The sequence below is a fragment of the Erinaceus europaeus genome, chromosome 18 (genome assembly GCF_950295315.1).
Source record: "Erinaceus europaeus chromosome 18, mEriEur2.1, whole genome shotgun sequence".
Lineage (NCBI taxonomy): Eukaryota > Metazoa > Chordata > Mammalia > Eulipotyphla > Erinaceidae > Erinaceus > Erinaceus europaeus.
This window is the reverse complement of record NC_080179.1, coordinates 31907000-31919702: the sequence shown is the minus strand read 5'-3', so window position 1 is coordinate 31919702 and position 12703 is coordinate 31907000. Positions and strand designations below refer to the sequence as shown.

Below are 12703 nucleotides of genomic sequence, written 5' to 3'. Positions count from 1 at the left end.
ATCAAACATTGTCCTGCCTTATATCTTAATGCCTTTCAGCCAACAAGTTACAGATGCTACTATGATCCCATCCTGAACTCTATGGGCAGATAGTCCCACCAATGCACCCTGAACATCACCTCTCCGAAAACCTACACCACCATTGAAAGATGAATACAGGTTGGGAGTAACGATTGACCTGTCAACACCTATGTCCAGTGGAGAAGCAGTTACAGAATCCAGAACTCCCACCTTCTGCACCCTATAAAGAATATTGATCCATACTCCCAGAGTGGAGAGATGCTGGAGGAAGTTGACTAGAGGGCCCTGGAACCCAGTTCCATAGGGACCCAGAGGGAAAAGGAGGGACATTTTTGAAGTAGTGACTATGTGGGTGTGACTTGGAAAAGGGGAGAGGGTAGGTCCATAGAAGGGTGGATACACACACACACACACACACACACACACACACACACACACACACACACACACACACACGTGAATAAATATATATGGAGAGAGAGAGAGAGAGAGAAATGATAGCTCATATCTGTGAACTTGGGATAACTGTTGCAGTTTCCAATGGAGGGAATGGGGACAGGGAACTCTGGTGGTGAGAGCAGAGCAGTGTGGAATTGTACCAGTGTTGTCTTGTAGTTTTGCAGATCAATGTTACATTACTAACAAAAAATGTAAGAACAAGAAAAAAAAAGTTGACTCAAAAAAAAAAATTAAAAACATTGGATAAATCAAACTCATTCAAGAGAGTGAAAAGACAATCCACAGAATGGGGAAATGTTTGCAAATCATATCTCATAAAGATCTAGTAATAAGAACATATAAATCATTCACTTATTTTTCAACAAAGGATAAAAAGCTAATTTTAAGTGGTTATAAAGACATTTGAGGGACATTGTGCCCTATGGTGGAGGGAGATAGCACTTTGGTGGTGGGTAAGATGTTCTGGTGACTTTTTCAGATAGAAAGACATAAAGATAGGTGTGGGGAAAGACAAAAAAGTGTAGAAGTTTCCTCCAATGAGGGGAGGCCAAGATTTGAACCTGGGTAACATGCATAGCAAAGGATGCACACAATTCAGGTGACTTATTTTATACTACCTCCTACCCTTATCCTTATGTCCTTTATTATTTATTTTAGTAATGGTGAAATCCTTTAGCTGTTGTTTGTTTGGAAAGCTCTTTATCATTTCCTCATATCTGAATTATAGCCTAGTAGGGTAGAGTATTTTTGGTTACAGGTATTTCTCTTCAGCATTTTGAGTATATCATGTCATTCCTGTTTTGGACTTTGGAGCCTATTGAGCAATCTGGTAATGATCTTCTGTGGGTTTCCTTAAATGTGAGTCTTTGCTTTTCTGTTATTGTTTTCAAGATTCTCTTTATCTTTACTATTTTAATTATAATGTGTATCTATTTGAGTATATTATGTTTGGAATTCATTTTGTTTGGAGTTCATTTTATTTTATCTCCCTGAGTCTGTGTTTCTGTCTCTTTTCTTAGTTTGGGGGAAATTCTTGGCTATTATTTCTTCAAATAAGAATCCTGTTCTCCCTTTTCTCTTTCTGGGACACCTCTGGTGAAAATATTATTTGATGTTACCTCATAGATTTGTTATGTTATCTTCATTATTTTAAATTATTTTGCTTGTTTTATCTATAATATTTATCTAACCTTCAGTTTCCATCTTTCTGCTACTGAACTTGTATTTTTTAGCTTGTTATTGTGTTTTTCAGTGCTATAATTTTTGTTTTTTTCTCACATTTTCATTCTTTTCTCTGACCTTATTAAAGTTCTCTTCCATTGATTTACTTCTCATTTCAGTAAGAATCATTAGAATTGTAGCTTTAAACTCATCTTCAGGAAAGCTTATTAATCTCAGTTGCATTTGAAATTTTACCTAGGCCTTTGTTTTATTCATTGTTGTGAGAAAGCCTTTATTTCTTCATTATGTTTGGAGTTCCTTGAGAGTCTGGGCAAAGGCTTTGCTTCTTTCTTGAGGCTATGAAGGTGACTCTGGAGTGTGTGTGTGTGTGTGTGTGTCTAGTAGGGCCTGTACTTCCTCTGAGGGACAACAGAGGTAGCTGCAGTATTGGGGGGGAGGTGTCTGGCAGTGTCTGTGACTTGCCTGTAGTGCCTAGGAGCTTCCAGGTCAGGCAAGTGACTGTGTTGACAGGAATGAGATGGGGAGACTCAAGCATTAGTTTTAGAACTCCAGGGGTAACAGTGGTTTGGAAAGGTCTAGTAGGGTTTGAGAGGGATGACATTAATAGGCGGTCTGGCAGGGTGTCCTCACCTATGGAAGTAGCAGTATTGCAGGGACCTAGTAGATTAAGGGGGAGATCTCATTACTTTTTTAGTAGTCTGCCCTCAGAGTCTATTGTGATAGAGGCTGAGTCTTAATGTGGTATCCTTCCTGTATAATCTTAGCTAGGTGACCAGAGGTTATCAAGGTAACTATCGACAGGTGTGTCCAAGGTGGTTGTTTTAGATTGTCTATCTCATTTTAATTCTATGCTGATTATCTGACTTTTTTTTTAAAGACAGTTATTAATATTTGAAAATTCAAAATAAACTGTTTTGAGCTCTGTATATCATATTTTTAACATTTCTGTATTTATGTCCTTTTATCTTTTATATATTTTATTCTGTCAATTGATTGATTCAGTAGTGGATTGTTTATTTTTAAAGCTTCCCCCCCAAAAAAAATGAGTAGATATTAGTTTCTTTGTCTATTTACCATTTTCCTGCTTTTAAGTCAGCTATTATTTCCTTCTTCCTGCTTACCTTGTGTTATTTTGTTTTTATTTCCTGATTTTTTTTCTCTATTTTCTTCTTGAACTAGATATTTAGTTCATTCTTCCCCTTGGGTTCTGAATTTGCCTATGATAAATGTTTTAGCCATACCCCATTGGTCTTATTGTGCCATATTCTATTATTACTCTTAGAAAAATACATTATATGTTGAGGTTTATTTTGAGATCTTGACAGTATCTCTTTTCATTTAAAAGTGCTTTTTAGTTCATAGTTTCAAGATTAATTTCTAGTTATAAAGATTTGTTGCTGGGGAATATGGCTTATATCATTATTATCCTATATGTACTGAAGGATTCTTTAGTATGGTCAGTTTTTATAATGTTTTCACACATCTTCAGTTTGTTTTAATAATTTTCCCCATTTTATTGGTTTAATTAAACATTTTTTATTAATAAAAAGGAAACTAAACCATAGGATAAGAGGGGTACAACTCCAAACAATTCCCACCACCAGAACTCTGTATCCCATACCCTCCCCTGATAGCTTTCCTATTTTTTTTAATTTTTAAAATTTATTTTAAAAAGGAGACATTAACAAAACCGTAGGATAAGAGCAGTACAATTCCACACAATTCCCACCACCAGATCTCTGTATACCATCCCCGCCCCTGATAGCTTTCCTATTCTTTAACTTTCTGGGAGTATGGACCCAAAGTCATTGTGGGATGCAGGAGGTGGATGGTCTGGCTTCTGTACTTGCTTCCCTGCTGAACATGGACTTTGACATGTCGATCCATATTCCCAGCCTGTCTCTCTTTTTCCCTAGTGGGGAAGGGCTCTGGGGAAGCGGACATATTGGGAGACATATTGGTGGGGTAGTCTGTCCAGGGAAGTCTCATCAACATCATCCTAGCATCTGGAACCTGGTGGTTGAAAAGAGAGTTAACATACAAAGCCAAATAAATTGTTGACCAATCATGGACCTAAAGGCTGGAATAGTGCAGATGAAGAGTTGGGGAGTCCCCCATTTTGTAGATAGCTAGTAGGCATATTTTAGTTATATTTCAAATTGCCTGTGGCTATACTAGTTTTTTTTCTTTTTCTTTGGGTAAATGTTGCTTTGTAAGACAGTTATTTTCTCAGGAGTACAATATCACATTCTCCCCAAATGTGTGCCAGAATACTTCACTCATCACCAAAGTGTCATTTTACTCCATTGCAGCACACAGTATTCCAACTCCCTTTATTATTATCAGTGAAAGTAGTCAAAACAAAAAGACATTAAGTGGAATAACTACACAGTACCAAAGGGATATTTATGTTCATCATAATCAATGAAGATATTAAGAATTTTAAAGTGATATTCCATAAAAAGTATATTAAGCAAAAACAGCAAGCAACAGTGCATTAACTATGAATAATTTCAGTATTATTCATTTCTAGATATATTAGAGAAAAACATATAATTAAAACATTTTTTATACTCACTGAGAAAAATATATAATTTAGGTGTGAAAAATATAACTAATAAAGTTGGTTTTATAACTACAGATTGAACTTGATAATTCTTTTTTTTTTTTTAATGTCAAAACAGAAAAGGAAGAAAATGAGAGACAGTGGAAGAGACCACAACACCAAAGTTCCCTTCAGTGCTGTGGAGACCTGAAATCTGAATCACACATGGCAAAGCAGCACACTATCTAAGTGAGTTTGTTCACTGATCTTGACCTTGATATTCAACAGCAATCATATATATTTTTAAATTTTTTGTATTTTATATTATTTATTTTGGGGTATAAGCAGAGAAATGAAGAGAGAAGTGGATGATAGTGAGGGAGAAAGAGAGATACCTGCAGACTTGCTTCACAATTCATGAAGCCTTTTCCCTGCAGAGGGGAGTGAGGGCTTGAACATTTTTGTCCTTGTGCACGGTAATATGTGCACTCAACTGAGTCTGCCATCACTTGGCCCCCAGAGATCATATTCTTTATTTTGAGGAATCATGAGCCTATTAATGTTTTAACCTTTGGTCCATATCTGAAAATTTGAGGGTAGTAATGCTCAAAATCAATTATTATCAGACAAATGAATATAAAGACAACATCACACCTATGAGAATGTTATACGTTAGAATAGAGAGAAATGTAAATTTCTAGTGGAAAGTGGAAAGAAGGAACTCTTCTATGTATAGGCTCCTAAGCTGAATATGGGCCCCAGATCAGATCAGATCAAATTGGAGTTTACAGTCAACAATATTTATACTGATCTTCCATATTTGGGAGCTACTCTCTTACCTGATCCAGCTTTCTGGTCCTTTTTCCAGCCATGACATCATCTCCCCAGACAATAACTTGGATCCACCTGCATATCAGATGTCAGGAAAAAAAATAGTATAGGCATGGGCCCTTTTATTTATGGAATATAACTAAAATAGGTCTACTAGCTATCTACAAAACAGAGAACCCCAAACTCCAACTCATCATCTCAACTATTCCAGCCTTTAGGTTCATGATTAGTCAGCAATTTGTTTGGCTTTATTTGTTAACTTTTTTTTTTTCTCAGCCACCAGGTTCCAGATGCTACTATGATGTCAACCGGACTTGGGACAGATGACCCCACCAATGTGTCCTGAAGCCCGGCTTCCCCAGAGCACCACCCCACTAGGGAAATAAAGAGACAGGCTGGGAGTATGGATTGACCTGTCAAACGCCCATGTTCAGCTGGGAAGCACTTACAGAAGCCAGACCTTCCACCTTCTGCATCCTATAATGACCCTGGACCATGCTCTCAGAAGGATAAAGAATAGGAAAGCTATCAGGGGAGGGGATGGGATATGGAGTCCTCTTGGTGGGGATTTTGTGGAGTTGTATCCCTCTCATCCTATGGTTTTTGTCAGTGTTTCCTTTTATAAATAAAAATAAATTAAAAAAAAGACTTCCAGGAGGCATGGTTTATGGAGTAGCTGCAATCGGACCTTTGCTCTCCCAGATACATCTATTAAACATAACAAGAGACCGAATTGGACACATAATCTACAGCTGAAAAAAAATCCAAAGCCTCAAGTGGGTGCCGGTGCATGTGGGCTGGAAGACAGCCTTGGTCAAAATGAGAGCTCTGGGCTGATGTCGCTCAGCACTGACTGGCACCATCTTGGGCAGTAATGCAGTTAGCAGACTCCCTCGAAGAAAAGAAATTGGAGCTTAAACCCTCTCAATCTTTGACTCAGGGTTCTGTTTGATTTTGTTTTTTCTCAGTCTGAGTTTAATACAAAGACAAAACTCAGCCCACAAGGTAGCTCAAAATACCCCACCCTTCACCCACCACTGCAGATTCAAATAAGTAGAGAGCAAAGACCACAACAGCACCACCTGCTGGCCATCATAACCAACACCATACATGGGAAAGTAAAGAGGCAGAAAGTTAAATAGCATGTCACATGAAACAGAGAAAAGTAAATCAGACTAAATCCAAGAAATCCCAGGTACAGAGAGTCTATCAGAGACAGACTATAGAAATCTTATGAGAGTTTTACAAGAATATCAGCAAGAGTTGAAAAAGCATTTTTCTTTGGAATTTGATAAGAAACAACAAAGTGTGAAAAAGAACTCAAAGCAGAGCTCACTAAGCAGTTAAACAGCATGGAGGAAAAATTTCAAACAGAACTGCAAGGACTGAAAGGCACCTTTAGTGCAGTTCCCTCTCAGGTAGAAAACTTAGGTAATAGACTCACACATGCAGAAGGAAAAATTTCCAATATAGAAGACACAATTAGCTCACTCTTTCAATTCAAAGATATGAAAGAGGAAAGGTTTAGAAAGAATGAAGCTACTCTCTGTCAAATTTCAGACTCCATGAAAAGGCCAAATATAAGACTTATAGGGGTACCTGAGGAAGTAGACTGGGTCAAAGGTCCAGAGGTAATTTTCAGAGAAATTTTAGATGAAATTTCCCTCACCTAGGTAATCCTCTGAATATACCTATTTTGTAGGCAGTTTGATCATCCAGGTTCACAAATCCAAAATGATCAACACCAAGGCACATTATTGTAAAATTATTAAAACTCAGTGACAAGGAGAAAATTTTGCAGGCTGCTAGAGAGAAAAAAGAAGTTACACATAAAGGGAGAAATATCAGACTTTCATCAGACTTTTCTTTACAAACTCTAAGTCAAGGAAAGAGTGGAATGACATATTCAAGGCACTAAAGGAGAGGGAATTTCAACCATGAATTTTGTATACTGCAAAATTATATTTCAAGTATGAGGGAGAAATAAAGGTATTTCCAAATACTCAAAAACTAAAGGAATTTGCCACAATCAACCCCACCTTACAAGAAATACTGCATAGAGTCTTACAGAAAAGGAGGAAACAAAGGAACACACGTTCTCAGTGAGGTGAACAGCAGTAGACTAGAAACAAAAACACAATAAAATAGGGAAGAACAACAAGCAAATAGGGGAGGGAGTTAAAAGACAAAGAAACCTTATCAAATGTTTGTTAATCAAGATAAACTTAAAAAAGACTTTTTAGATACACAATGCTAGTTATTACACATAGGGTAACCACAAAACAAAGTAGGGAACAGAGGTTTGCAGAGAACATAAGAAAAATTAGTGAGGAATTCACTACAGAATATATAGATATTGTAGTGAATTCTCATCCACACAGTAGGTTAGATAGAAACAAATGGGCAAAGACTCAACAATTTAAATAAAACAAAAATCATAATGGACATAAATAAACCACATATATCAATAATCACCTTAAATGTGAATGGCCTAAATTCACCTGTCAAGAGATTCAGACTAACTAAATGGATTAAAGAACAGGATCCATCCATTATATGTCTTCAAGAAACACATATACAAAGAAAAGACAAATGGAAACTGAATATAAGAGGTTGGAGTAAGATGTTCCAAGCTAATAACTCACAAAAAAGGGCAGGGATAGCTATCCTATTCTCTGATAAAATAGACTTTCAGACAAAAAAAGTAACCAAAGATAGAGAAGGACATCACATAATAGTTAATGGTTTAATCCAACAAGAAGATATAACCATCATTAATATATATGCCCCTAACTTAGTAGCACCCAAATATATAAAACACTTACTGAATTCAAGGGAGACATCAATATCAACACAATAATAGGAGATTTCAACACGCCACTCACAGAACACAGAGAACATCTGGACAAAAAATCAATAGGGAAATAGTGAACTTAAGTAAAACCATAAATGAAATGGACTTAATATATACAGAACTTTCCATCCCAGAAGTAATGAATACACATTCTTCTCAAGCACACATGGGACATTTACAAGGATTGACCACATGTTGGGCCAAAAAGACAGTCTAAACAGATATGTAAATATTAAAACTATAAAATGCACCCTCTCAGACCATGAGGGCATGAAACTAGAAATCAACGAAAAAAGGAAAAGAAATTTCCCCCAAAGCCTGGAGACTAAACAATGTGCTGCTGAACAATAAATGGGTCATTGAAGAGATCCAAAAATAAATTAAGAATTATCTTGGTTGTCTGGGAAGTGGTACAGTGGTAAAGCTTTTGGACTCTCAAGCATGAGGTTCTGAGTTTGATCCCCGACAGCACATATGCCAGAGTGATGTCTGATTCTTTCCCTCTCCTATGTTCCTCATTAATGAATAAATAAAAACAATACAAAATAAAACAAAACAAAAAAAAAGAATTATCTTGATACCAATGTAAATGAAGAAACTAGTTACCAGACCCTATTGGATGCAGCAAAAGCATTGCTGAGAAAGTTCATAGCAATTCAGGCCCATGTTAATAAACAGGAGAAATCACTAGTAAACCATCTAACAACCAACCTCACTCAACTAGTAGTGGAGCAACAAAAAGAAGAAACAGTCAGCAGGAGACAGGAAATAGTCAAAATCAGAGCAGAAATCAACAAAATAGAAAACAAGAAGACCATTAGGAAGATTAATGAAACCAAGAGTAACGGTGCTTCTCTGGAATGTGCTTCTGGATGCTTTAAACCCCTTATTGCCAGACTGCCCCACTAACTGAAGGGAGGCTGGGTCAACATACTCTGCCACTCGAGAAAGACTGGACCTGAAATGAGTGCAGCCTAGAATGTTCCTAGCTATAACCATGGAATGTTGTTGTGGTTATTGATGTCGTTGTTGTAGGACAGATAATTCTTTGTTTTGATCATGGTGCATCTAGTTATTCTCTTAATATATTGTTGTATTCAATTAGCCATGATTTTGTTTGCATTGAATCTTTGCATTGATATTCACAAGGGATATAGGTCTATAGTTTTCTTTTTTGGTGGAGGCCTTTCCTGCTTTGGGGATCAGGGTGATGTTAGCCTCATAGAATGTATTTGGGAGTGTTTCCTCTTCTGCTATATTCTGGAAGAGTTTGAGGAGGGTGAGTGTTAGTTCTTCTTTGAATGTTTTGTAAAATTCATTGCTATAGCCATCAAGACCCAGGCTTTTGTTCTGGGGTAGACTTTTATTACTGTTTCAATTTCTTTACTAGTGATTGGCCTGTTAACTTTATCTACTTCTTTTCATGTCAAGGTTGATAATGAATGTGTTAATTTCTTCTAAGTTGTCAAATTTGATTCCATACAGGTGTTCATAATATTCTTGCATAATCTTTTGAATCTCTACCTCATCTGTTGTAATATTTCCCCTTTCATTTTTGAGTAAGCTTACCATAGCATTCTCTCTTTATCTCTTGGTGAGTGTAGCTAGTGGCTTATCTGTTTTATTTATCCTTTCAGTGAACCAATTCTTCTCTGGAATGTGAGCTCAGACCTACAGGGATGCAGAGGTATGCAGGTCCTTGTGCTGAATATGGGCCCCAGATCAAACTGATGGGGTTTATAGTTAAAGGCATTTATATACTTTTCCTATATTTGAGAGCTTCTCTCTGCCCTGATCCAGCCTTCTAGTCCTATTCCCAACTCTGACATCATATTTCCAGACAACACCTTTGGTTCACCTGCATGTCAGCTATTGGGCTCAGGCAAAAATTAGCAAAGTCATGGGCCCCTTGAAATATACCTAAAATAGATTTCTTAGCTTTTTCCAAAATGGAGACCCCCAAATCTCACCTGCTCCATTCTTAGCTTCCTGATTATCAAACAGTATGTTCTGCTGTATATCTTTTTTTTTTTACTTTTCCTTTATTAATTTTTAAAATTTATTTATAAAATAAAAAATATTGACAAAAGCATAGTATAAGAGAGGAAAATGCCTCACAATTCCCACTATCAGAATTCTATATCCCATCCCCTCCACTGGATATAGTACTCTCTAGTGGTGGTAACTATGGAATTGTAATCCTGTTATCTCACAATTTTGTTAATCATTATTCAATCACTAACAGAAAAAAACTTGAGAAAATGTATAATTAATGAGCACAAATTTCTTATTCTTTTTCTCTCTGGGAGCATGGACCTAGGGTCATTATGGGGTGCAGAGGGTGGAAGTTCTGGCTTTTTAAATACTTCTCCACTGAACATGAGTGTTGGCAAGCCAATCCATACTCCCTGTCTGTTTCTATCTTAGTGGGGCAGCGCTCTGGTGAGGTGGGGTTCCAGGGTACATTAGTGAGGCTTCTATAATTGCTTCTCCACTGAACATGGGTGTTGGCAGGTCAACCTGTACTCCCAGCCTGTTTCTATTTTTCCCTAGTGGGGCAGGACTCCAGAGAGGTGGGGTTTTAAGGTACACTGCAGGTCATCTGCCCAGAGATGTCAGGTTAGTGTCATGGTAGCATCTGCAACTTGATATCTAAAAAAGCATTAAGATATAATAACAAAGCATAGCAAATTGTTAAGTAATGAGGAACCTAAAGACAAGAATGGAGCAGATGAGATTTGGGGGGGTCTCCATTTTGGAGAAAGCTAAGAAATCTATTTTAGGTATATTTCAAGGGGCCCATGACTTTGCTAATTTTTGCCTGAGCCCAACAGCTGACATGCAGGTGAACCAAAGGTGTTGTCTGGAAATATGATGTCAGAGTTGGGGATAGGACTAGAAGGCTGGATCAGGGCAGAGAGAAGCTCCCAAATATGGGAAAAGTATATAAATGCCTTTAACTGTAAACCCCATCAGTTTGATCTGGGGCCCATATTCAGCACAAGGACCTGCATACCTCTGCATCCCTGTAGGTCTGAGCTCATATTCCATGGTTTATAGCTAGGAACATTCTAGGCTACACTCATTTCAGGTCCAGTCTTTCTCGAGTGGCAGAGTATGTTGACCCAGCCTCCCTTCAGTTAGTGGGGCAGTCAGGCAATAAGGGGTTTAAAGCATCCAGAGAGGCACCGTTACCATGTCCATACATGAAGGGAAAAGAAAATAAACTCAGCAGGAGCTGAGGCCAAGAAGGAAGAAGTCAACTAACGAACACAGAGAAATATCTAACTCTTAAAAAAAAAAAGTCTATCATGTATATAAATACTGTTAAGTGTAAAACCCATAGATTTGATCTGGGACCTATATCAGTGCAGGAGCCTGTGTAACCTCTGCATACCTAGAGGTCTGAGCTTGTTTTCTGAGCCCTCACTCCTCAACAGCAGGTGGGCCACTTCACCAGTATTGAAGCAGGTCTGCAGGTGTCTTTCTCTTTCCCTCTCTAGCTCCCTCTCCCCTCTCAGTTTCTCTCTGTCCTACCAAGTAATATAAACAACAACAACAACAAAACAGAATAAATGGCTGCTGTGAGTAGTGGATTTGTAGTGCAGGCACTGATAACCAATAAACTTGGTGGCAATGAAAAATTATTATAATATATTATGAGCTAATGTGGCAGGGTTAAGTGACTTATTTATCTAGTTATCTTCTCATTTATTGATCTGTCTTGTATGTCTGCAATTGAAGAAAACTCATTGATTAAATTATCTAGGATATGCTCCTTAGATTTAATTTAAGTGAACCTAGAACATTAACAATCAAGTAAAACAAATATAACAAGAAATAAAAAAAATGTGTGAACCATATTCACAAATAGATATGTTATCATCAGCCATTTCCAAGAAACAATATTGTCAGGGTTTGCTGATAACCCCACAAATGAATTTGTTCTCAGTTATCAGGATTCTAAGATCATATAGAAAATCAATGTTAACTCAAGAATTCTTAGTTTAAAATGCATCTTGTTCTGAGCTCTAGGAATTGTGTGTGGGGAGGGGAAGAAAAAGAACAGAATGATTTATGATCCAAGGAATATGCTTTGACAGTTCAACCCCAGAACACATTCAAGAATTTCCACAGGGGCTTTAAAGGTGACCTTGTGAGGAATGGAAAGTACTCTTTATCCAGTGAATATAGAGTGAGAAGCATTGCCTGAAAAAAGTATAAATTCAAGATAAAAATTATTTCTGATGAATTTTTTGGAATTTTTGAAGTATAATTTAAAAATGCTAACATTTCAAAAATGAATTCTAGAGAATTTTGGAAGTTAGATATCTGGTGATCTCACCCGCCAATACACTTCCAGGAACACAAGAAGATTCAGCTCTGCTTTGAATTTATAGACTGCTATGGAAATGACTTCAAAGGCCTGTCTATATTTTTATTTTAATTTTTAAATTTCATTTATTATTGGATAGAGACAGAGAGAAATTACCAGGGGAAGGGATGATAGAAAGGAAGACAGAGAGAGAATTACAGATCTGCTTCACCTCTTGTGAAGCTTTCCCTCTGTAGGGAAAGCTTGAACTGGGGTACTTGTGCACTGTGTTATGTCCCCCCAGCTGGCCCCCTCAATGGTCTCCCTGGAAGCTGGTTCTGAAGCTGGTCCATAGTGTATAATTACAAAATGCCTAAACTCCCAAATCATTATTAGCAAGAAATAGAGCTCATCTAACTTATAAATGCCCTTGAAGTCTCTATTCTGAGTAAGTGTGAAGGAATAGGAGTAAGGGAAATTTTGTGCTTTAATTCCC

At 37.3% G+C, this 12703-nt stretch overlaps 1 long non-coding RNA gene across 1 annotated transcript in view; it reads left to right on the top strand.

Annotated features, from left to right (window-relative positions):
* LOC132534259 (uncharacterized) overlaps positions 1-5917 on the top strand; it is a 53592-nt gene extending 47675 nt beyond the window's left edge. Inside the window, exons 2-4 of the long non-coding RNA XR_009545960.1 lie at positions 40-159; positions 4347-4456; positions 5315-5917. This is a non-coding gene — a long non-coding RNA (uncharacterized LOC132534259). The remainder of the gene's footprint in view (positions 1-39; positions 160-4346; positions 4457-5314) is intronic.
* Positions 5918-12703: the final 6786 nt, after the last annotated feature.